Source organism: Canis aureus, chromosome 9 (assembly GCF_053574225.1).
Source record: "Canis aureus isolate CA01 chromosome 9, VMU_Caureus_v.1.0, whole genome shotgun sequence".
Classification (NCBI taxonomy): Eukaryota; Metazoa; Chordata; class Mammalia; order Carnivora; family Canidae; genus Canis; species Canis aureus.
The window spans coordinates 43636246-43663244 of record NC_135619.1 but is presented as its reverse complement, the minus strand read 5'-3'; the positions used below and the strand labels follow the sequence as shown (position 1 = coordinate 43663244).

The window sequence follows — 26999 nt, the reverse complement described above, 5'->3', positions numbered from 1 at the left end:
CAGTAATGGAACCTCACTACCATAGCTTAAATCAGTTACACCAGTAGGAGGTGTCTGATGTATGGATTAGGAAATCCATAGGCTGGCCAACAATGTCACATGGCCAATGATGTCACATGGTGTGGTCAAATCTGGACTGGAATTAGGGAGAGAGGGCTGAGTCTTCTGTAGGAGGAGCAGAGATGGGCCAGCACACTGACAGAAGGTATGATATAGAAGGGCCTAGGAGGACGTAATAGCTATGAGCATACAAGTTAGGAGGTAGAGAAGAGTCCCTGGAGCAGAGGCTGATGTGGCTCCTGGATACAGAAACAGAGACAGAGAGGACCTTTGTCAGTGTCAATAGTGGAGTTCACAGTAGGGATCAATGAAACTGCAGCTGAGAGAATGTCTGAATTCGGCTCCTGTATTCTCTTGAGGCTAGGTATGCTGCTATTTCTGGGCTTCATGGGACCCCCCCTCGCTCTTGTGCATGGCCTTATGACAGACTCCCGTAATGTGAACTAACATCAACAAAGACCTGACTACATATGCATCCTGCTTACCCTGTCTTTCCACTTGGACACATCCTTTGCAGAAGGCTTTCCCAGTACTAGGGCACCTTTCCCTGAGTGTGGACATAGATGTTCCCTCTGAGGTCTGGCTTTTGTCTGAGGACATCGTCTTGGGAAAGAACAGTTATTCAAGATGTTTCTCTTTCTCTCCTATGCCAATGGAGAAATTTGGACTTCAGCCGGGGAGAGACGTCCCCTGTAAAATTCATCTGGATTCTAGATTGAATAGGAAGCCCAGTACCTGTGGGAAATTTACACACTGTAATTTGAGCATTCAGACAGGCGGACAGACAGACACAAAACACACACACACAAATGTGAGTGTATGTGTTGGCATGCATGTGTATATGTATGTGAATTACAATCACATATACATACATGTGAATATGTATGTGAATTAAAATCATCTCCAACATAGTGTTTTCTTTCTTGGAATGGAATAATAATTATGTTCATTGACTGCACACTGCATCTGAAGCCACATGGTAAGTATAAATAAGCCGGTGGGATTTCTTGAGTTTCCCCTTGGTTGAGTCCCAAAGCAAAGAGGAGCCGTGTGGATTAGAGACACTCATAAAATAAATTCTGCGAAGCAAGTCAATGAACTGTCAGCTCAGTCTCATTAACTTTGGGGAGACCCCAAATGAGGCTTTATTTCTAACATATCTGATTGCAGGAAAAGTAGAAACTGCCAATTGCCAATGCCTCCTTAAAGCCTCTTGTTGCCGCTCACTTGCTGCCCACTGAATCCTGACTCTGGCTTCCGCAGAGGAGCCGAGTGACCCCAGACTTGTGGATGAGTTTTCTTCTGGGCTCCTGGGTTTCTTCCCAAGTGCCCTCCTGTCCTCCAGTGTGCATGGAAGTGCCTTCCTCTTGTCTCTCTCTGTTGTTCTACTAAGAGCCTTGAGATAGTACCTGTCCCGTCTACTGGGAAGATAGATCCCAAGGTTTTCTACAGTGTGCTTTTGTGCCCGGTGGCAGGAGAGAGGGGAGAGCCGTGCAAGAATGCCTTTCCTTTGTCCAGTGCTTCAAGTCTGGTGGAGTCGGAAATCCCACACAGTCCTGTGACATGCCGGCAGTGTTCTTTATTCAGAAATGTGAAAAATGGGGCTCAGGGAGGCGGAGGGATTTGCTCAGGGTCGCAGAGCAGAGCCAGAATTGTCAGCCAGCTCCTCTGTTTCCCACTCTGGCACTGTTGGCCTGGTACCCGAGCTGCTTCTCAATGACCAGTTGTCAGTAGGTGTATGATGAGCTTTTAAGATGAAATGAGCTCTCCTACAGCCCTGTGGAAATAACAGAAGTATCAGACACATTTCTTGCCCCAAGTTGTATGTGGTTTACTTGAGTGCTTCTGTCTGTCTGTATGGGGCACTCTGCTAGGTTAAACAAAAGCACAACCCTTGCCGTTAGGACCTTACACGCAAAAGGAAGTCAGTATCAGTACTCTGTTCCCTTGCAAGTTTCTCCCAAAGAACCCAGTTGGGACCTGTTTTCCTTTGTTCACTGGTTCTACATAAACAGACCTAGGGAGACCTCTGGCCTCTCATGGGAGGAGCTTGAAGAGAATGGTGAGATGTTCTTCACCAACCACTACCGTCTCTTCCTTCCCCCTTCCATTCTCTCCCTCTGATCAGGCACCTGTAGCCAGGCCACCCTTGGTTAGCCAGGGAGACGACAGAAGAAGCAGGTTGGGGCTGGTGTGTGGTTCAGAGTTATCCGGAGCACCCCCACTGCCTCCCTGGCTGTTGATAACCTTGATTTCAATGGTGAGAAAGGAGGGGTTTGGGTTGGGGGCTGGTGATGAGAAGGAAAGGAGAGGTGGTAAAAAGGTCTAGCATCTGTTCCTTGTTCATTCCTTTGAACTGGGCTTGACTCAGAAATGGGAAATGAGATCAAAAATGGAAAAGCTGTCTTTGTGACACATGGGCTAGGGGTGAAGCCAGGAGTTCACAGAAGGTTATGAAACCCTGAGGCTCTGGGCCCCACAGCACTGCGAGGGCACCAGAAACAGAATGTGGCCGATGTTGGGCAGTAAGACAATCTCCCTGATTCTGCACAGGACCCTGCACCAACCCACTCCCCAGGACCAGCAGAGAAGTCAGTCCCTTATCCAAGTAGGGCATCCTGTGATGAACATGGGCAGTAGTGGCTGTGGTGGGGGACACAGTGTGGTTGTAGCTATGAGCAGGCAGGGACAGGAGCCTAAAAAAGAGCAAGGCAGAAGCCAGGAATTCCAAAGCGGACAGACTGCCCTGTGGCATCCACATGCATCCCCTAGGAAAATGGTGATGGTAACCAAGACTCAGCCAGGTGGGGGCCGTGGAATCATTGCAACTTGATCCAGGTGACATTTGGAGCACAAGGACCAAGAGATTTTGTTACAATGGATGAGCTCTCTGGACCCAAACCGTATACAAATAGATACTGTTAGGTACAAAGTCTCGTCCATACTAGAATTTTCTAGCTTTTCTTCCTTGTTTTATCTATCTCTTTCACATTCCTCTAGCCTAATTAATATAGGCGGTCTTACCTCTTCTGTTCACAAAACAAGATCTTTTTTCTTCTTGATTTTTGTCAGCTCTCTCCGCCATGGAGGTCTGACTTACTCCAGGAAATCTCCAGTTGCCTGAAGCAGGAGTCACCCCCTGGACAGAAAATCAATTGATCAAAACTTCCATGAATGGTTCACTCTCTGAAGTTGGTCTCAAAGACCTGCCATCTGACTCTGACCCTGTCAACAGGTGACCAGAGGCAAGTTGCTTACCTTCTTTGGGATACGGTAGTCTTTGCCTGTGAAATAAAATGATCTCCCCGAGGCAATGAGGGAGTACCTCTCTGTAAGCATCAGGTGCTGTGTACGTGTTCCTGGTGGTAACTGTTATTTCCATAGGACACATCCACATCCTCTCAACAGGTTCCAACCTGCTGACCTCCGCACTCATCTCTCTGCCTCCTCTCCCAGGGCCTGGATCCTATTATGGCATTTTACTCCTGCAGGAATCCCTATTCTCCATTAGGTCATTCTCATCAGCATCAAACACATGCTATAATAGCTCCCAGCATAGAGAAAAGTTATCCTCTCTTGACCTTGCATTTCTCTTCCGCTACTGCCTCATTTCTCAGCTCCTCTTTACAGTAAAAGGTTTCAAAACACTCTCCCTACTTCTTCCATTTCCTCTTGAGATAGCCCCAAACAGGCTTTTATCCTCACTACTCCACAAAACCAGCCCAGTTAAGGTCCCCAGTGACCTCACTGCTGCAAATCCAGCGGTTCAGTCCCGTCCTTCTCTCCTCCCTCCTGGCAGTGTGTCATACAGGTCACCCCTACTTCTCACAACCTTCTGCTCCTAGGACACCACCCTTCTGGTTTTCCTCACACCTTGGGTGCTTGCCCCACCTCTTCCAGATTTCTAAGTATGGCCTGCCTCAGAGAGCACTGCTGTTTCCTAATTATGTTCATTCTCCAGGAAATCTCCAGTCTCGTGGCTTTAAATCACTTCTGTCCGCAGTCAGTTCCTGATATGCGTCTCCAGAGCTGTGCATCTGACTACCTGCTCACATCCCCGTATCTCACCTTCTCTTGCTCCACATCCACGCCACCGGTTAGTCCTGCCAGTGTATCTTCAAGTAGATTTAGTATTCAATTTCTTCTCACCTCCCAGCCATAATGATCTCTCTCATCAACTGGGACAGTAGATTCCTAATGGTTCCTGCATCTCTACGAGCCTTCCTGTAGCGCATTACTTATGTGACAGCAAGAGTTATCTTTTTAAAATCCGTTTAAACTGTAAATCTTAATACATCATTCTCCTGCTCAAAATTCTCCAATAGCTTCCTGTAAAAACGTAAAAGCCTTCAGGCCTTTCGTGGTCCACCTCTCACCGTATCTTTGACCTCATCTCCAACCACTCTCCGTCTCCATCACTCTGCTCCAACCACACTGGCTGACTCGCTGTTCTTAGCGTATGCTGAGTGTGCCCCCCAGCTTGGGGCCACTACCTGTGGTTCCCCGAGAGTAGATGGCCCATTTTAACAGTTCTCTATTGCTGCAGTCGTAACAAATCACCACAAATTTAGCAGCATAAAACCACCCCACTCAGGACGCCTGGGTGGCTCAGTGGTTGAGTGTCTGCCTTTGGCTCAGGACGTGATCCTGGAGTTCTGGGATCGAGTCCCACCTCGGGCTCCCTGCACGGAGCCTGCTTCTCCCTCTGCCTGTGTCTCTGCCTCTCTCTGTGTGTCTCTCATGAATAAATAAATAAAATCTTAAAAAAAAAAAAAACTCACTCATTATGTCTCATTTCTGTAGGTCAGAAGTTGGGCATGGAGTCATTCTGTAGGTCAGAAGTTAGGCCAGGTTCTCTGCTCAGGCTCTCCCAAAGTTGAAATCAAGGTGTTCGTTGCTCGGCTCTTATCCGGAGGTTCTGGGAAAGAATCTGCTTCCATGCTCACTGGATTGGTGAAAGAATTCAGCTGCTTGTGGCTGTGGGACTAAGGTCCCCATTCCTCTGCCTCTGAGCATCCAGAGGCAGCCCGCGGTCCTTCTGTGTGGCCCGTCCAACTTCAAGCCAGTGACACTATGTGCTGACTCCTCCTACTTTGAATCGTCCGACTTTCTCTTCTGCTCCTGCTTTTTGCTGTGAAGGACTCAGGTGATGACGTTAGACTGACCTTCATATTCCTGGATAATCTACTATTTTTTTTTAAAGATTTTATTTATTTATTCATAAGACACACACACACACACACACACACACACCGAGGCAGAGACACAGGCAGAGGGAGAAGCAGGCTCCATGCAGGGAGCCCAACGTGGGACTCGATCCCGAGTCTCCAGGACCACACCCTGAGCTGAAGGCGGCGCTAAACCGCTGAGCCACCTGGGGATCCCCAATAATCTGCTATTTTAAGGTCAACTAATTAGTAGCCTTCCTTAGTCCCTTTGCTGTGTTACACAACATAGTAACATAGTCATGAGAAGGACACCAGGGATCAGTCCATGGGGACCAAAATTCTGCCTGCCATGCCTGTTCTTTCTACTTAGCCATTTGGCCATGTCATCTATGTCACTGGCTTCCCCATCTAAACAGAGACCCCCTCTTTGGCCCTCCCCTCTAATTCCTCTTCCCGCTTGCTTTTCATCATAGCACTTATCAATGCCTATATTTTGTTAGTTTGTCATCCATTTCTCTTCACTAGATTGCCAGCTGCATTATGGTTGGGACTTTGTTTTATCTACTATCTATCCAGCAGCTAGAAACGTGCCTAGAACATGGTAAATAAATACTTGTTCAATAAATGTAAAGAAATGAATGACACTTTGCCTCCTCAATAATCCAGATTGGCTCCCTTAAGTGTTTGGATACCTTCTACCAATTCTGCTGTTCTAAGAATCCCTTTGGCAATGCTGAATCTTGCAGTTGAAGAACTTTTGGGTTTTGGTGAATGCTTAAAACATTCTAAGGGCAAAAAAGACAGTTGAGGTGGTGTGCTTTTTAACCTACAGCTCTGATGAAAGAAGTATCACATTCCTTTATTTTCTCTAATTAACTCGAAGTTGTTTGAAGCTCTATGCTCTCAGTTGGTAGGAAACATCAAGTCCTTATTATTCATGGATAATTCAAAAATGAAATAGATACTTTCCTTAGGGGCTTACTGTTTAGTAAATTTGATTAGATGTATTAATGATACATCATTTTTATATGTCTTCAGTATACAAATGTGTTAAGTGATAAATAGGAGATACTGAAAACATGCTTTGGGATTATGTGGTGGGGAGAGATAGTGAGCATAGAAATTAATTCTGGGGACTGGGCAATGGAGTTGGGATTGCATATAAACCAGTTCTTGCTGGATAGGCAGCTAGTGATAGAGAAGGAAGGCAGAGTAGGGGAGGAAGGTGAGAGCAGGTTAAGAGAAGGAGAGACAAGGTTGTGCAAAATGGGAACTGGGAGTGATGGAAAAGAGCAAAATGGGGCAATAGAAAAGAAACAGTCCAAACACAAACCCTACCTCCAAATCAATTTCAGGTTGTAGATTGTAGACCTTAACATTAGTAGCCAAAAATAAAACTTCTATAAGGTAATATAGGACCTCTAGATGGGAAAAAGCTCTCAAAACAGGACCAAAACATATAATCATAAAAGAAAAGTGACAAATTGGCCTTCATTGGAATTAAAATCTCTGCTCATCAAAAATGTCACTAAGAGAGTTAAAGGGCAAGCAAGCTGGTGGATGAAAATATTTGCAGCACATATAGCAAGGAACTTGTAGCCAGAATGTATAAATAACTTCCATAGGACCACAAGAAAATACTAGACAAACAGAATGGAAAAATGGACAAGTGATGTGAATAGGCATTTTATAAAAGAGAATGTTTGAATAAATAATAAACATATAAAAAGTTTAATTAGCTATGGGAAATGTAAATTAAAACCACAATGGGATAACACTTCATACTAACTCAAAAAGGCTAAAACCTAAAACTGCTAATATTAAGTTTTAGGAAGGATATGGAGCAATCCAAATTCTTTTTTATTTTTAAGGATTTTATTTATTTTATTTATTTATTTGTGAGAGACACAGAGAGAGGCAGAGACATAGGTAGAGGGAGAAGCAGGTTCCCTGCAGGGAGCCCGATATGGGACTCGATCCCAGGACTCTGGGATCATGACCTGAGCCAAAGGCAGATGCTCAACCACTAAGCTACCCAGGTGCCTGAGCACTCCAAATTCTTATACATTGCTGGTAGGAATGGAAATTGGCAGTTTAGAAAATTGAACATTACATACTTATATTAAAAATACACATACCTTATGATCCAGCAATTCCACTTTTATGTATATATCCAGCAGAAATATACACATTTGAGTACCAAGAACTGTGTACAAGCATTATTTATAGTGTCTCAAATTTAAAAGAACTCTAATATTCACCAACCTTAGAATGGATAAATGAATACTGTGTATTCATTTGATGGAATGCTAGACATTCAAGAAAATGAACAAAATATAGCCACACATAGCAACATGAATAAACAATATAATACTGAATGAAAAGAAGCTGAAAATGTTAAATATATGATACCATTTAAGTTAGTTCAAAACAAATTGTAATATGATATTCAGGGAAAATGTATATGTGATAAAACTATAAAAAACCAAATGGAATGATTACAATAAAAGTCAAAATAATAGTTTCCTTTATGGAGGTGGTAAGCATGGGGATTAGGAGGGACTTCTGAATGTCATCTCTTTAATCTAGGTGGTAATCACACGGGGCTTCACTGTGTGGGAAATTACTAAGCTACACAATTTCAATTTCAGTTCTTTTTGTATGTATTATAGCTCACTACCAAAAATAATAAAAGAAATAAGCCTAGAAATATAGATTTAGAAAAGACTATTCTAAATCAATCAATCAATCAATCAGTCAATATCTGGAATGGTAGGCTTGGCCTGGATTTTATTCTATAGGATAGGGAGCAATGGAAGTGCTCATTTATTAGGCAGGAAGATGACTTTTTTGCCTACTCAATAACACTAACTGAAATGCAAATAAAAGAAAATGTTTTTTTATAATACCACCATTTTTATGTCTAAGTTGTTTTTTTTTTACCATCTTTGCGAGGTGAGTAGATCTAGATTGTTTTAATTTTCAATACTTTTCAAAAAGAAATAGAACATAGCATGTTCCATGTCACTAACACGTCTTCGTAATAATTTTTATTGACTTTTTAATATTCACTTGAATGGATTTACCTTAATTTACTTAACATTCTTTTATTATTGCTTTAAATTCATTCTGACATTTCATTATTATAAGCAATACTTTGTAGACATCGTTTCCCCATTGAATGGTTGCCTTAGAACATGTTCTCAGAAATATTATTTTAAGGTAAAAAATTATGAATATTTTAATGAATATTGATATTTACTGATTATTTTCCAGAAGAATTTTTAGTAGTTCATATTGCCAACCACTGTGTGTGAGTGAAATCATTCATTTAGTCATTCAGCAAATATTTAATGAGCACCTACTGTATTCTGGCATTATCTCTGCTGTCAGAGAGTTTAATGTCAAAAGAGGAAGACAAAAATTGACTACACTGGGATGCTGGGGAAGGTCCCCATGAAGACCAGGTCCACAGAGCCCATTAGTTATGAAATGTGTCATGACTGTGTTTTAAAAGATGTGAAAGTCCACTGATGGTTTTTGAGCACCAAAAAAATGATGTGATTAGAATATGAATAGAATAAATATGATATGAATAGAGTGGAGCTCTAAAAAGATTCATTTGGTCATCAGTTGTAGAGAGACTAGCTAGGAAGTAACTGATGCCAGAGAGAATTGTGTGAAGCTTTGGAGTAAAAAGAAGTGAGGGTTCCTGAACTAGGAAAGACCTAGGGCAAAGAGAGAAGAGGAGAGATGTAAGTTGCTCTAACACTATTTAACAAGTTAGGAGATAATGCATAAACCATGTAAAATGTCAAAGTACGAACACAAAGTATAATCGGACCATTAGGGTTGACAATTCCACACTGCAGATGGCTGAATGACCTTTTGGGTCTAGTTATGACACATGTCTCTCCTACTCCATGTCATATACAACCTGATGGTTAGACAATCCTGTGGCCCAATGAATGTGGATATGGGAACCCAATGCCTGTATTCCTAATTTTTGTGTATTTAAAAACATGCCCCAAATGATACTTGAAGGTAGCTTTTTGCATCCCATATAAATTGTGATTCTCCCAGGATGATGCTGGCCTTATACCATAATAGATTCTGGCTGTCTGTTACATTTGTTCTTGCAACACCATTACAATTTATTACTGAAAATGAACACAAGTGACATCAAAATGCTCCCCAACAGCTTTTACCAGCTCTCTTCATAAATCAAGGGACCATAAATCAGGCCGATGTTAACCATCCGAGTTGAAGCTGCATCTCTAGGTCTGAGCCCAGAGCCCACACTGATGTGTGGCTGGGAACCACATATGCTCATCTTCTCTGCCTGAGCATATGGGACAGCACTAACCAAGAATTACAGACTTGGGATCCTAAAATCCCACAAAATTAATGAATTGTAAAGTTTTTACAGAGGTTGGGGAAATGGAGGAAGTGTAACTTAATGGCTAGGTTTAGCAACCCTGTCTGTTCTGCTTCTTTTTATGGGCAATGAGCATTGAGATGCATTCAGGCCAACACTGTCCTAGCACTTGTGCATCTCTGTGGGGATCGCATGTGTCAGTGCTAAAAGCTTCCAAACCATCACAGTGAGATTTTGAATGTTCAGGAAACTTTAGCTCAATTTTAATAATTTAATGTCTTGTAAAACCAGAAGAAGCCAGTCCTGAAAAACTGAGATTGTTAAGAGAAATAACTATCTCTGTTTTCTGCTATTCCTTGCTGCCTGTTATTTTCTCTCATCTCTTCTTCACCTGTCTTTACATAATTTATGATTTTCTTGTTTTCCTCAGTGTTTTCTTTCTAATCTATAAAACCAACACTTATTTTCTTTCTTGTTTGCCTCTTGGAACCTTGCAAACTCAGTTAAAAATCTTCTAGGACGGGGCAGCCCGGTGGCACAGTGGTTTAGCGCCGCCTGCAGCCCAGGGCCTGATCCTGGAGACCCGGGATAGAGTCCCACGTTGGGCTCCCTGCGTGGAGCCTGCTTCTCCCTCTGCCGCTCGCTTGCTCTGTATCTCTCATGAGTAAATAAAATAAAATCTTAAAAAAAATCTTCTAGGACAATATATCCTGTCATTTATTAAGAACTAACTATGTTCTGGCATCATGCTTGTTCTTTATATATATTATTTCTGTGATATTTTCACCATCTTTTACCTAAGACAGTGGAAATTCAGGCTGCTTAAATAGTAAGAAGTTTACAAATTGGGAGTGCCTTTTAGGTATCAACATCTCTGACTCTAAAACTTGTTTTTATTTCTGTGTTCATTTTCTACCTCTCATCAAGAACTTAACAAAATCATCTGAATCCAGTTTTGCTCCCTTGAGGATCTGGAAAGTTTGAGGCTTTATCAAAGTTATTTGCACATCTGCTCTTCTCATGACAGCTCCTGCCCTCAGGAGGGGTTAATGGCTTGCTGGGTTTCAAGCTGCAACTTTCCTGGACTCAAAGGTCTGGCTGAGGTTTTTCGGAGATGAAGGAAAATTCTCATTTGCTCCAGGCTGCAGAATTTGAGCAGTTTTGCTGCTTAGTCTGGAGCTTGTCCTGAAGCTGAAGAACCTCACTAGCTCTGTCCCCAACTGATAAATCTTGCTGTCATTATGTCTGTCACTGACCACATCTCACATTCCCTGGGCTGTCCCCTGAAGAAGAATTGCCTTTCCAGGTGACTGTTTCGGCCTGAATCACTGCTGCATACATCATCCAGGCAAATCAGATCAGGTGAATTCATTGCACATGTTGGGGAGTGATTTCACCAGATAAAATACTTAATGTGCCATAGTTGATCTAGCACTCACTCACCAGAGCGACCTCTCTGAGAGTGGTTTCCTTGCTCATTAGGAAAAGGGAGGGCTTAGTGGAGGAACAGGGAACTTCTGTGATGTTATTGTTGAGTCTACTAAGGAGAGATCCTAATATAATGCTGCGTTAAAAAAAAAACTTATCTTTTTTAATGATAGCTTTCAAACAGACTCAAAAGTAGAGAAAATAATAAAACGAAGCTTCTTATGCCCATAAATCATATGATAATAAATGATAATATAATAATTATCAAGATATTGTACCATGAAAAACTTAAAACAATGCTCGAAACTTCAGAGATCAAATCACACACACAAAAAAATGAAAAAACAATGACTAGGTTGGTGTGTCTTATACAATGGAGTATAGCTGATTAAAAATTCCTATTCACATTTGTATTTTCTTCTGCTCATTGAAATACCGTGGAAAGTAATTCCCCAATCATCTGTTATTACCCTAGAAACTTTCATATAAAAACAAGCATGTATATGTATATTAAAAATTTTGTTACATTTGCTTCATTTATTCCTAAAAGCCTACTTTTGGGGCTCAGAAATAGGATATCAGCTTACAGGCCTCATAAGTGCCTGAGAAGATAAGTAACAAGAGTCAAACTCAAACTTCCTGTTGCTTTTTTTTCAACAAATAGATACCTATTCATTTGTTTAAAAATGTTTACTAAGTGCTCACTATATGCTAGACTCTGCCAGGTCTTGGCAATATAAATGACAAAAAGAAAAAGGCAGGGGTGCTTTGATGGCTCAGTTGGTTAAACATCTGTTTTTGGCTCAGGTTGTGATCTCGTGGTCCTGGGATCAAGTCCTGTGTCGGGCTCCCTGCTCAGCAGACAGTCTGCTTCTCCCTCTCCCTCTCCCTCTGTGCATGCTCTCTTTCAAACAAACAAATAAAATCTTAAAAAAAAAAAAAAAAAAAGAAAAGAAAAAGGCAGCATGGTGTTGGAAGGAGCATTGGCTCTGTCACATACTAGATGCTTAACATGGTCATGAACAATATTAATAACAATAAAACTATAGTTATTACTTACTATCAGGATAGGATCCTGCCCTTAAGAAGCTTTCAACTTCATTGAGTGAAGCAGACATTCAAAATACTAGGTACATCAAGGTTATAAACACTGGGATGAAATTACCTCTGGGGCTCAGTGGGGAAAATAAAGAGGGAATTAATTGTATCTAGGATGGGTGATAATTGAACCGATGCAGTACAGACATAGTAGTTGCCCTCCAGATGGGGGCTAGATGGGTACAGGTTGTAGGGATAGAATGGCAATCCAGTGGAGGGAAGAGCCTGAGTAAATGCACAGTTGTGAAAAGGCATGGAGAGTTCATGGCACTCCACGTAGGCACCATCAGAGCATGGGGAGGTAGACATCATTTTTAAAAAATATTTTATTTATTTATTTGAGAGAAAGAGAAAGCATGAGCAGGGGGAGGGGCAGAGGGAGAGGGAGAAGCAGACTCTGCTGAACAGGGAGCCCAACACAGGACTCAATCCCAAGACTCTGAGATCATGACCTGAGCCATAGGCAGTTGCCCAACAGACTGAGCCACCCAGGTTCCCCAGGGAAGTAGATATCATAAATAACCTTTTATGCCTTTGAACTGTATCCTGTGAACAGTGGGGAGCCAGTGAAGAATTTCAAACAAAGGAGTTTCAGGATTATGTCTGGGAGCTGTGGGTGATGTGGGTGTCCATAGTACCTAGAATAGCAGAAGCTAGAAATTGAAAAAAAATAAGTTAAATAAATATTACATCTCCATAAGGTTTGAGAGATTCCTATTGTAAAAGCTGAAAAGTACTAGTAATAAGAGCCATAAGGATAATGCCTTGTCACTGCATGTGGCAGGTGCTTTCCCATTGATCTCGCCTATAACCAGAGTTCAGTGCTTGCTCCCCTTCTGAACTCCTGTGTCTTGTGAAGTCTGTCATGATCTCTCACCCCAGACACCAAAGCTGGACCCTTAGGGTCAGCCTTGACTCCTTCTTCAGAGTACCTGTGGCTTCCTGTCCCATCAAAGATCTAGCAAAGCACTAAATCCTACCGATTTTATCACCTAAGTGTTCCTCGTATCTAGTCCTTCCTTTTTCACCCCTGCTACAGTCTTAGCACGGGCCTTTATCATCTCTCACCTGGATTAATACCTACTAATGAGAGGGCCTGCCTCCCTGCCCCTGCATGCCCTGATCCAATCCCGTGACTCCTTTGTCATTCTTCACTGGCTCCCCACTGTTCACAGGATACAGTTTGTATGATGTGACCTCCTGTCAGTCATGGTGCCAAGTGGGAGTGCCATGAACTCTCCATGCCTTTCCGCCTCTTTGTTGACTCTAATGTGGATACCAGTGTAACCTCGTTTGAGCAGGGGCCCTGATGGTCCAGTCTCAAAACATGATCATGATCAAAAAACATAGTCCATCAACTAAAAAGAAATTTCCGAATAACTGTTTTTTTTTTTTAATTGCTATTCTTGGGATATTTTAAAGGGACTCATCCTGAGAAACATTTCTCTTTTTTACAACCCTTTTCTCTTCCATCCATTTCCCTTGCAGGCTGCAAATACCCGCCATCTCTCTTCAGAGCCATCCATGCTTAGCCCTCCCCAGGCCCTGGCTCTCATCCCTCCGGTCCTTCCCTTCCTCCCGCTACCTCGGTTCTGTGCTGCAGAAGGCCACAGGACGCAGGGCCAGCGCAGGCAGCAATTGATCAGACCAAGCCAGCTACCTCTTTAGTGAGCAGAGGGAGCGCAGGCTGGAAATGTAGACAGTTACAATTTGGGTTTCATTACACAAAGATGAATAAGCCATCTGTGATGATGGACACCTCGCCACCCACTGATGTGTATGTCATAATCATTTCATGTTTATTTTTGTTGTCGGCAACTTTCATCTGTGGATGGCAATGCCGATGTGATAATGAGCCAGGAAAGCTTGCTTACTGGGAGAGGGCTTGAGGGCAGCTTGTGTTAGGGGAACTGCCTCTGCCAGGAAGCTGGGACTGTCTGCTCTCCTCGGAATTCACGCTCCAGGCGGCTTTTGGCTGGCATCACCTGGGGCATTTTAAGGAGGAGTTTTGGAACCGGCCTTCATGAGGGTAAACAATGGTAAGGCAGCCAGGCCTGAGCCAGCAGACTGCTTTGGCTTTGGGCGGGGGGCCTCTTTGCTCTGGTCAGTGTCACTGTCTCCTGGCCTGCTAGCCACACATGCACAGCGCCCTCAACATTCCCCCTTTGTGACTTAGCCTGGCTCCTTCCCTAACTGCTTGCTCCAGGAGCTCCAGGGCCTTCCAGCGTTTATATCATGTTAGTTTTGGGTACTGTTTGCTTATCTGGGCTTCGACTTCTCTGCTACTGCTATCTGCATTCTGAAGGGCCTTGCTTCTGGCCTGACTGCTTAGGTATCTGAGAGAATTTAGCAGCAGGAGGTGATGAGTCAATTAAGGACATGCTGAGGGAAGGGATTAAATGGACCACGTTGGGCCAGAGAGGAGATAATTTAGGGGCGACTTATAGACTGTGGTTTTTGACCTTGGTGGCACACTGGAGTTACCTAGAGAGTTAAGAGAAAATAAAAGATAAAAAAAGATGCTTGAGTAGCAAACCAGTTGAGCTGAAATCTTTGGGATTGGGGCTTGTGGAGGCCAGCCTCCAGGATTGCCCACAGTGATCCTTCCCCTGGGAATTCCCTCCTATAGCAGGTGGGCAGGACTTTGTGACTTTCTTCTAATGAAAGTAAGTGACTTGCAGACCAGGTCAGAAAAGACACAGTGGCATTGCCTTCTGGCTCTCTCAGATCACTTGAATTGGGGAAAGCCAAAGTGTCATGTTATGAGTAGCCACATGGAAGGCCCACAGGTGAGGGCCTTGGGCCAATGGTCATGTGACTGAATTTGGAAGTATGTTCTCCTTCCCCAGCTAAGCCCCAGGTGACTGTAGCCCCAGCTGACACCTCAATTGGGGTATCATGAGAGATGCTAAACCAGAACCACTTGGCTAAGATGGTCCAGATTTCAGACCTACAGAAACTGTGAGATAATATATTTATGATTTTTAAGCCACTAAGTGTGGGGTCATTTGCTATATAGCAAAAGATAACACAGGGCTCGAGTATCTGCAGTTTTTTACAAGTGTCCCAGGTGACTCGGAAGTGTAGCCAGTGGTATTAAGGATTGAATGAGAGGAGCCTGGGAGGCACTGGGAGTTGTGAAAGGGAATGGACCAAGGAAAGAGATCTGGTTCCTACTGAGCCAGGAGCTGAGGCAGGAGCCTGCTTGCCGGTCTTTTGTACCTGGATGTACCTTCTGCTCCAGTGGCTGATAAGTGCTCATCGGAAGTAGTGCTGATTACTTGCTCACTAGGGATGTTATGTGCATCAACATCTAGCACTCAATAAATGTTTGCTGGGGAATCCTGAGGTAAGAGTTGTTTTGCAGAGAGGAGGCTGGCCTAAGCCATGCAGCCCTACTGGGGCTTTTCCCTTCAATCCTCAGAGATTTGGGGGACTAGGGTGTTGAGCTATTCTTTCTGGCCACTCTATGTCACCACTTAACCATGATTATTAATCCTGAAGCCCTTTCCCCTTGCTACCCACAATGTGCTGATGTGATCCACAGGGTGCCAGGTGTGTCTGGGCTCCAAGTAACTAAACATACACTGCCTAACCCTGTCCGTCTTTAACCCTGGGAAGAAAATCTGCCTTGCATTAAAGGTGGTTCTGGAATGAAGTTTAGAGAACAACTAACCCTGCAAAAAGTGAGAAAGCACATCTCCAGTTGGAACTTTACAGGAGAGTTTTATTATTATCATCAAAACTGCATGGTATTCATCATGCTTCAGCCACAAAGACCATTTGTAAAAGAAACACATCCTAATTGAATAATCTTTACTGATTCCAAAATGAAAAACAGCAAAACAAAACTCAAACCCAGCTCTCAATTTATGTTTAGTGAGGATTACATAAAGTTAATATCTTGTGGAAATAGCTCAGTAAGTTTAATTACTCAGCAGTGGTGTCCTATAAATCTGGAAATAAATAGCTAAGTCAATTAGCTGCTCTTGCTTGGTTCATATTACCTTCACCTCCTGTGATGGCTTCTGAGAAAGTGTCTTTAGTGACCCAAAGCTGTTGTGTCATAGTGCTCAAGCACACAGAGACACTCCTAGGTCTTTGAAAGGTGGCGACAGTCATAGGGAGACACCTTGTTCCTTCAATAACCCCCCATCACTGTAAGTCAGAGGGAGCAATGAAGCCAAGTGCAGCCAGGCAACCAAGGGCAAGTACTAAATGAGAAGTGGAAATCAATGAGGTGCAGACAATACACTCATGAGGTCAGGGAGACATTTATTCCCCGCTCCCACTTTGTCTCTGCCCTGCAAATCTGGATACTATTTAAAAATGTGTGTTTGCAGCAAGGGTTATGATGACATTCACAAAATAGAAAAGTTTTTTACTATGGGAAAACATGAAGAAGAAAGTAAAAATCACATGCAATCCCACTACCCATAGATAAGTACTTTTAATGTTTGGAAAACTTTCTAGTCTTTTAAAGAGACATATATATTTTTTAATCTGCATACTTTCCTTTCTTGCTTTTTTTAAAAGATTTTATTTATTTACTAGAGAGAGCTCTATAGAGAAAACATGAGTGGGGGAGGGGGAGGAGGACAGGGAGAAGCAGACTTCCTGCTGAGCAGGGGGCCCGAAGGTGGGGGCAGGTCCCCATCCCAGGACCCTGGGATCATGATCTGAGCTGAAGGCAGATGCCTAACTGACTGAGCCACCCAGGCGCCCCTCCTTCCTTGCTTTTTAATTTAGAATTATGTCATGAATATTTGAAAAGTCATTTAATGGATGGTTAGCGTTCTTTTGTAAAGTGGAATCACTAGTTAATTAACCAGGTTTCTATTTATTAGATATACAGGTTGCTGTTTTTAATTTTTGCTATACAAATACTACATCTACATGTTTTATTTTACACAAATCTTTGTCCTTTTCACTGATAATTTTCTTAAGATAAATTCCAAGAAGTGGACATTCCTGAACCAGAGAAGTACACATTTTTGTCCCTTTAGGCATATTATTAAAATTACTACATTTCTAGATACAGTGTGGCCACGTTCAGTTGTGCAGTTGGAACACTGCACAAAGATGCCCCACTGACAAGATGAGTTAGTGCTGAAATCCAGTTTGCATTTCCCTTGCCCAGCCTGGCACCCTGCAAGTGGGGCACCATATAGTAAAAAGAATGCTTTTTACCTTGCCCCCAAATTCCACCGCTTGTTATACCGTTCACCTACAGGGGCCCTGCATGATCAAAGGGGACTTGTCTTTTCACCTTCTCTGCCTACATGGGTGTCTTTTTGTAAATTATGCATGGGTGCTATATGTGTTAGCTAGAGCCTGACTTAACAGTATGATTTTTTTTAAGTTGGCAAATCGATAGGCAAAAATTGTTATCTCATTCAAATTTATAATGGATGTCTCTTTCAGTGGTTTGGGTTGCCAAAAGCCTCCCTTCATACCACCTCCACTATTATCTTGCATCTTCTTATCAAATCACTTTCAAGTAATATAGTTCTCTGGTCACAAAATTCTCCAAATTGGGCTGCTAATCTTCTCTTAGTTACTGCGATCCTAACTCTAAGGAAGTACGTTTCTGTTATTTACCTGGGCAGAGATGGATTTGCCGTGAAGCTAATGTAGCTGAAGCTTTAGGGTCCCTTCCAAGGCTCTGGACCTAATTTGCTATTTAGCAGTTTTTTTTATGGACATCCAAATTGTATAACCATCAGACACTGCAAAATATAAACTCACCCTGCATAGGGACCACTGCTCTCATATATTCCCAGCCTCAAATTTCATTTGAATGTCTGTTAGCAGTAACTGGGATCTTTAGAAGCCATGGATATAGGAAACTCCTACTTAAAAATATTTCCTTCAGACTAGTGTGTCCTTTTAGTACTTCTGTACTTTTTCCAGTTACTCCCTTAGAATTATGATCATCGCTTCTGTCCATCACGTTTTTTTTTTTTTAAATAGCTTTTTAAAAATAACTTTTGGCTTGTTTGTCCTTTGGCTGCCTACTCAACTCTACTAATCTTTAGCCCTATATTCCCAGCCACACACATCCTACTTTTTTCTAGGATTGCCAAGCCATCTCTAGTTAACAAAGTTGTCAGTACCCTCTGATTATATTCATGCTGACTTCAATCCTCTTGGCAACCACAGATAACCCCCAGGTCTACTTATATATATGAACATTGCCAGACTGAATTTTTGTGAGACATCTGTTCACATTTCAGTGATGCTGCATGATCTAACTTCGTTTTGTAACCACAACCAGGGATTTGAATTTAAGTTAGTTAGGCAAACTGACTAACTTGTTTTTACCTCTCCTTAGCTTAGGCAAATTAGGTAAATTTTGATTTGGTTTTTACATCTGTAAAATAGAGGTAATGATAATATCTACCTTACCAAATTTTCTAAGAAATAATGAAGTGACATATATAAAATATTTAGAACAGAGCCTGTGACTTGTGTAGTTGTTATAATAATTATTACCATTGTTTTGAAAGTAACAATGGCTAGAATTGCCATTTTGGAAGAGGATAAATTAAGATCTGTTTTGTTCATTGCTATATCCCATGTCTAGAATAGTGCCTGGCTCTTAAAATATACTCAACAAATTTTAGTTTTTAAAATGAGTGAAAGAATGATGTATATAGATCCAGACCTTGCTGCATTTGAGTTGAAACACCCCAAAGAAATTGAAGTTTGGTTCAAGAAACTGAAGCAGTAGATGACTGATGCAGCAGTTTATGATTTAATCAGGGATACTCAAACCTCAAGTGGAGAAAATCAATAACAAAGACATGATTTGCTTAAAGGAATTTGGCTGTTTCCTCTAGACCCAGGAAACCACTGCTGAACAGTTCATGGTGGCAGTTAAACTGGCAAGCAATCTTATGCTGAAACCCAACCAGCTGGGGAAAGTGAGAAGGAGTTGGGGGTGGGGGATCATTCAGATTGGTGCTCTCAGAGGGCCTGCTTTCAAACAGAGCTTCTGAGCCTCAAATCCCCAGAATCTGGGCCCACTGATTCTAAGTGAGTGTAAATGTTGTCTGAAAGCCCCCTTAAAATTATAGGAACGCTTCAGAAAATATGCATTATTCTGGGGATGCCAGGACTTGGACAATTCTTAAATAGTTCCAAGACTCAGAAAGGGTAAAGAATCATTTGAGCTTCTGCTTAACATCAGGAAACTAGAGGGAGAAGGTAGAGGGTCCAGAGTGGCTCCTGCAATGAACATGAAAGACGAGGCAGCAACATTCTGTGTGACACCTTCCATTTTCTCTGTCCTTCAGATAGGGAGAAAAAAAGGCTGTTTTTCAGACCATATCGTGCCATTCTCTCCGATTGGCACCTTTGGGTGCTCACCAAATACTAGCAAATCTTGTTATTCTTTCTGAGCCCTCAACTTGATGATTGGCTTCTGCACAGGGTTTAGAGCAGACAGCATGCATGTCCTAAACGCACCTAGCTGGCAAGCAAGGAAAAGTGTCTAGAGTAAGCATCTATGACTGGAGGAAAAGAGTGGATATGTATTCATGTTTGTCTCATGTCATAGCAGGAAGATGCCTACGTTCTCCTTTCCCTCATTTGTTTCACCATAGGAGATCTGGAAGGAGAAATTTCATGCAAAGACATTGAATGAAGGAAGGGGTTCTCATGAGGGACAGTCATTGACTTTGATGTGAAAGTTATGAAACTCTCCCCTGGTCATCAGGATGGATTTTGATGGCAATGAAATAAGGCAATCTCTTTAGGGCCAAGAGATATCATTCAGCTTTAAATGCAAGCTCACAGACTCCCAAACTGCTGTTTTAATATTTTTTTAAAAATATTTTATTTATTTATTCATGAGAGACACAGAGAAAGAGAGAGAGGCAGAGACACAGGCAAAGGGAGAAGCAGGCTCCATGCAGGGAGCCCGATGTGGGACTCGATCTTGGGACCGCAGGATCACGCCCTGAGCCGAAGGTAGGCACTTAACCACTGGGGGCCACCCAGGCATCCCAAACAGTTGTTTTATATCCTGAAAGGTGAAGGGGCAGAGAGGAGGAAACAGATGTAGGAGGAAAGGCAAGCTCTGCCTTGACTGGGTGAATTTTCCTCTCTGTAGGGAAAGTAGTCAAACTTATTCTTCCTCCTGGGTTCTGCAGACACAGCCATCACTGGGGACCTCTCACACACAAGTCTTGCACTGTGGGGAATACCCTCCATTCCCTAGGTAAGCCACTTCCCAGCAGCCCCTGGCTCACTGGTGGTCTACCCCGTGGTGTACTGGAGCTGGCTGACACTTCCCCGTGAAGTTGATTTTGCATATCCATCCCTGACTGTATGTTCAGGAACTTCTGATTGATAACTGGAAATTGGTCATAATTGGAGTATTTATACTCAGGTGCTTAATAGCCACGTATGGCTTTATTTTGGACAAAACACTTCCATCATTGCAGAAATTGCATTGGACAGTGTTGATTTGGATAGACAGTGCCATAAGAAGTTTAAACCAGTAGGAATCTGATATGAAAAAAGAAGGAGAGCCCTAATTCTATTTTATTTTTTAAAGATTTTATTTATTTATTTGACACAGAGAGAGAGAGCACAGGTAGGCAGAGTGTCAGGCAGACGGAGAGGGAGAAGCAGGCTCCTCACTGAGCCTAATGTGGGGCTCAATTCTAGGACCCTGGAATCATGACTAGAGCTGAAGGTAGACGCTTAATGGATTGAGCCACCCAGGTGCCCTGAGAGCCCTAATTCTAAATAAATGCCAATGTATATTAAATTAAAATCTTGAAGTTCAGTTTGTATGAGCTATATAACATTTCACAAGTAAGATGTCATCATGGAGCCCCTAGAGAGGGACAAGAGACAAGATTGTACCATCTTGTTGCCTCTGGTCATAACATCACAGAAAACAGATTTCTTGGTAAATGTCACACACATTTGTGAATTTTGATATGTGTGCTCTCAACTTTGTCACTTCCTTTTTAATCATCACTAGAGTTTTGACACTGTCACCCATCAACTTTTGCTAATCTGACTAGAGGTCAAAGTTGGGATACAGGACTGAGAAGAGGAAGCTGAGGAGTCTCAGAAGGCAGCTTCTAGGCCCAGGGCCATTGAAATTTGGTAGTTTCAATAGAGCTCATATTTTATGGGCACTAGGAAAAATCTCTATGAAACTCCAGACATTTTTCTAAGTTATGGAAATTTGGGGGGTTAATAGGCTTGTTTGGGGATCTTGACTTTCTACCACCCTGATTGTTTCATTCATTAATCTAGTGAGTGAATTCTTACACTGTAGGCTGTGGGTTTCCGCCAGTCAGGAGTAAGAGGAATCGATATTCATGTTTCAATGTATGTGTATGAATGAGAATATATTTTGATCTGATCGCCAGTTTTGAGATCTGAGCAATGGGCCATGCCTGGGTAATACCCTGGAGCTATCGCCATCAGCATTACTGTGCAGCATTTGGAGCCTTCTGTTGACAGAGTCCTTGAGTGAGAAACAGCTTTGGTCTTAGAAGTGGTCTTCTGAGCACAACCCATCAAGTCCAGTGCTCGAGGGCCCTGTGTGTGTTGTGACATATCTTTATAACCTGCAGCACAGACAGCAGTGAGGCAGTTTTGCTGATGTATGTAGGCTTAATGGTCTCTATATTGTCATCCTGAGTTATGAAGCTTTTCCAAGGCTGATGGTGGTGCAATGCCTGATGGCAGAGGAAGAAGTTGAGGAGGGGAAATGGAAGGAGCTCCAATGGTAAATCAGGGAGGCCACCCCAGACATGGGAGAGCCAGACTTGGCCTGGAAAGGCATGTTTCCCCCTGGTACACATGGAAGTCTTCCAAGGAAGATCATTAAACCATTGAGAGCAAGAAGGGAATGACCCAAGAATCCCATGAAAGTTGATGGTGAATGGGAGGTGGTATATATTTTTTTTTTTTGGGAGGGGGATGCAAATGCGGAATGATCAATTTGCCTGGATTTCTAGACACCACCCACTTTCTTCTATGTTTATATTTTGGAAGCTCAATACTTTTCTCTGCCTTTTTAAGGAATATATAAAGAGAACACAGTCACTCTTGGAGAAGATCAAAAATAAATTAGACTATATTGTTTGAAAAAAATTTTTTTTTCTTGTTTAGTTTTAAAGAGAGAATGTCTGTCATTATCTGCCTGGAGGGAGCTTTGGGAACACATCTCAGTCAGGTTCCTCCTGGTTCCTACTAAACCTGGTATCAGACCGGAATTGATGCCTGACACTATATGTAACATAGAAAAACTTGGAACCTGAGTCAGAGACCTGATTCTGTTTTAAAGTCCTTTTTATGGGTCTCTGATTCTTGAGCCTATTGTCCAGATTCCTTTTTGGGATCTTTCACCCACTCTCCTCTCATTTCCATTGGGAAATAGTAAGATTTCTATTCCGTATTTCTATTTTTGCTACATTTTTAATCTTGCCACATGGACTCTCTGGATGTTTGGGTCCAGATCCTCAGCTGGAATCTCCAGTTGCTCCACTTATTGTCTGCTTCCAGAACTATTAGAAAAAGGACCCTGCATTTGCTATGGACATAAACTTAGGCAATATCTCTGTAGGCTACTATTTTGGAAACACCATGGGGAAGAAAATGACCTTACCTCAAAAGTTACTTTAGTCCTTAGTAGAATATTTTATGACCCTATTTGTGGGCATCAATCTATGAAGAATATGAAAGCTGCAAGGCTCAACTCTATTCTTAAGTAGCTAAAATTTTAGTTAAATATGTAAAACTGGAACACATGAAAAAGTAAATGATACAAATAATAATTATATTAATTAATTCAAGTAAGTGATACAAGTACTAATTGCCTACTGCATGCCAGGTGATTTACATCTATCATTTTACACTTTGAAATTACCCTACAAACACTATGATCATCTGCATTTAACAGATGAGCACCCTGAGTCAGAGAAGGTAAGGAACTTTCCACAGCTCACTCACTAAATAGAGGTGGAACCAGGGCCCATGTTCAAAGCCAGAGCTCTCTCCTCTGAAATATATTACCTTATATTTGTTTTATTTAGGATAGATTATTGCCATGCATAGTACTGATGCTTAGTAAAAAGATTTATAAGTAATTCTGAAAGAAGGAAAGTTTTATGACATGGCTGGTTAAAGAAGACTGGGTAGAGGAGGACTGATTTTATCTAAGATCTGAAGAAAGAGTAGAAGGAGTTAAGAAGAGGAAAGAGAGACTAACCTACCTGCAGGGGGACTGGCTTGAGACCCAGCATCCTGGAGTGGACTAGAAGGATACACTTGAAGGTAAAGCTCAATTTCTTTTCATTTCCAGCCAAGAGGTTCCTCAGAGCTGCAGAAGTCCTGTGGCAGAATAAAATTATGACTGTTATCCCAGTGGTTGGGTTACCTCTCAATGCCAAGGCCTGCTCCTGGAAGGATCTTTCTAGTTGGTTGTCCTCCATGACCATACTCTACATGAGTACAAAGGTTTTGGAAGTCTGGCAGTGTTGGCAGCCTACTTTCTGTTGGTGCAAGTTCTGGGGCCTGAGAATTGCCTTAAGGGTTGAACAACTTCTAGGTTTATGGTATCTTTGGCTTTACCAAAAACATTTTAGATTTAGTCTCTCTGTATGCTTCTGATCCAGAGCCAAAGATCTTAACTACACAGAGCTCTTAAGCTTATCACAGCCAAGGGCCTGTGCTCTGATGTCTCCCAGGTTGTCAGCTTAATAAGTTTGGGGTACTACTTGTAATTCTGTCCCATAATCCAGTCTTGTCCACTTTCATCTTCACAACCACCTCAAGAGGTAGTACTATTATTACCCTGATTGCACACAGGATGAAACTGATTCTTACAGAAGACACCAAATTGAAGAGATCATCAGGATTCTCCTTTCTTTCTAGGTTGGACCAGAACCTGATACACAAATTCTCTAGGGCTTCCCCAGTTATAGTCCACACTGCAGTTCCTTCTGTCATTTTTTCCTCGGCAAATCTTTTGCTTGTGAAGTATCTCTTATGGCATCCTTCTGTCTCTGATCTGCAAAACCACAGAAACCCAGCCAGTGGGCATCAGGCTGTCTGACTCATGGGTTCTCCTTTTTGGAAGTGGTCAGTAGTGTCTGAAGTCTCATAGACTGCATCTGGCCCCCTGTACCTGTCAGAACCACTGGGAATAAATCCCCTCTCTGCCTGACAGTAATCAGCTCATGCCTTGAAGCATGAAATTTGATTAGCGCTTTTATCTCTGCTGCGTCATTTGGACTGTTATTACAGATCGTAAAATTTACTGTGTCCCACCCTGTCCACCCCTCTGTCAGTATGACCCTGTGTAGGACTCAGCAACCTCCAGGAAAAAAAAATGGTCGGCTGCTTACTAAGTGAGGAACTTCGTTCTTTTTCATTTCTATGAGCTTGCATATACAGACCAAGGTAATGCTGCCAAAATAGAGAGCTACTTTCAGGGAATCCTAATGGTTACCGGGACTGGGTTTTGTGCCTTAGACTACCTTAAATGAGGATAGGAGATAGTATAGTTATGTGTAATAAGATCTTTCTTACTGTATTTGCAATGCAGATTTTGTCCAAAATTATAAAAAGAACTACATGTACACTGTAGAAATGTCTGTATCTGGAAATGGTAGCCTATAGTGATTTCTCAAACTGATTTGCAAATTAGAATATTCTAGGAAGATGTTAAAAACACATTTATCAGTCCCTATCTCCTACCATGTGTATGTGAATCCATATTTCTGAGAAATCAGCCCAGGAATCTGTATTGATCACCTTAGACCACTATTCTGGGATGCACTGATGTTAAGGGAGGCTGGCTAGGTCTGCCTGCATTTGAATGCCCAGAGACCAGGCATATCAGACATTGGGTGCCCTGGTCTGAGGATGCCTTTCAATGAACACGAAGTCACTGAAGCTTGGGTAAAGAGAGTTTACTTTAAGAATTTAAAAGGTCATCAGAGGCCAAGAGAGAGAGTCCTGCGGGGCCATGGGGGACAGGGACCATAAGTGGGAGGAGAGTCAGGACAGAGGTTGCATTCTTATTCCTCAAAGACCTTACTCTCTGCCTGTGCAGCACCCAACCTATTCAGGTCAAGGATCTACTACACTGACTGGTTTCTTATTTCATGGTCCAAATTCTTGAGACATGAAGAGTGATTGATCAGATCTGACCCTGGTGCCAGTAGTATGGCTTCTCCTGTGTCCTGGGTTCACTCTCAGTCAAACTGACTGCAGCTCAAGAAGCCAGGTCAGTCAGGTATAGCTGTGATTGGATTATGTACCCCCAGATTCATCTATTGAAATCTTACCTCCAAGATGATGGTGTTAGAAGGTGGGGCTTTGGGAGATGACTGGATCATTAGGATGCAGCCTCATGAATGGATTTAGTGCCCTTATAAAGAGACCCCAGAGAGATCTCTTGCTCCTTCCACTGTGTGAGGATATGACAAGAAGTCTGTGACCCAGAAAAAGGCCTCAGTTGACCATGCTGGCACCCTGATCTTGGACTTCCAGGCTCCAAAACTGTGGGAAATAAATTGTTGATCAGCCACTCAGTCGGTGCTATTTTGTTACAGCAGCCCAAACTAAGACAGACTCCTAGATATCCCCTTGTAGGGCTCTGGAAATCTTCCCCATTAAGATAAATAGGACAATGAGAAAACAGGCCATTGCTTAACATTTATTATGCCACCAAAGACTGACACATGCCATTTTAACAAAAACACAACTCTTACGTGGTCCAGACGCAACTATGGGGGCATGAGTAGCACATTCTTTTTCTATAATCAAGAGGCATGGGAGGTCAAGACAGAATTAGATTCTTTTTTATTGCACTGCCATTCATTCATTGACTCATTAAACAAGTATTTATGGAGCACATATTATATGCCAGGGACTCTTTTGGGACTTTGGCACTATTTTGAGTGCTTGGGATACTTTGATGAGCAAAACAGGCAAAGATACTTGTTTTTGAGGACTTTACATTTTAGGATAGAGAGGAAGATATTAAACAATAAACACAGTAAATAAGTGAATTATTTAGTGTGTTAGAAAGGTATTAGTAGGGGCAGCCCCGGTGGCGCAGCAGTTTAACGCCGCCTGCAGCCCAGGGCGTGATCCTGGAGACCCTGGATCGAGTCCCACATCAGGCTCTCTGTATGATGCCTGCTGCTCCCTCTGCCTGTGTCTCTGCCTCTCTCTCTCTCTGACTCTATGAATAAATAAATAAATAAAAATCTTAAAAAAAAAAAGAAAGGTATTAGTTCTATGAAGGAAAAAGGGGAAAATACCTCAGAGTAAAGAAGGTTGAGAATACCAAGGAAGTGGGTTGCAACTTTAAATAGGGTGGTAAGTGTGGTCTAACGGAGATGACACTTTGACTCCTTCAAAGATTGAAGGAGTTGTAGAGATGTGGAGAAAGAGCATTTCAGGAAGAGAGCACAGTCTAAGCAAAGGCACTAAGGAGGGAGAATGCCAATGTCACTGGGATGGGTGAGTGAGGACATGGTAGTAATAAAGGCGATGAGGATACAACGTATGGGATCTTGTAGCCATTATGAAGACATTGGCATTTTACTCTAAGATGGAAGTCAAGGCAAAATTATAAGGAGAGAGAGAGAGAAACTGACGTGGGGCTCGATCCCAGAACCACTGAGATTATGACCTGAGGCAACAGCAGGCACTTTAATGGACTGAGTCACCCAGGCGCAGCAAAACAGTTTGTTTTCCTATTGTTTTTAGAAGTCTTTATGTATTATGAATACAGGATCTTTGTCAGATGTTTGTATTGTCAGCATCTCCTTCCAGTGCATAGCTTGCCTGTTAACTTTCTTAATGATGATATTTGATCA

At 42.3% G+C, this 26999-nt stretch overlaps 1 protein-coding gene and 1 long non-coding RNA gene across 13 annotated transcripts in view; one reads left to right on the top strand and one right to left on the bottom strand.

Annotated features, from left to right (window-relative positions):
* LOC144320748 (uncharacterized) overlaps positions 1-26999 on the top strand; it is a 315500-nt gene that overhangs the window by 245846 nt on the left and 42655 nt on the right. The window lies entirely within an intron of this gene.
* LOC144320127 (uncharacterized) lies at positions 1253-23498 on the bottom strand. Its single transcript, XR_013385706.1, has 3 exons — positions 23379-23498; positions 3085-3199; positions 1253-1837 (listed from the first exon to the last, which is right to left on the bottom strand). It is a non-coding gene; the product is annotated as an uncharacterized LOC144320127 (long non-coding RNA).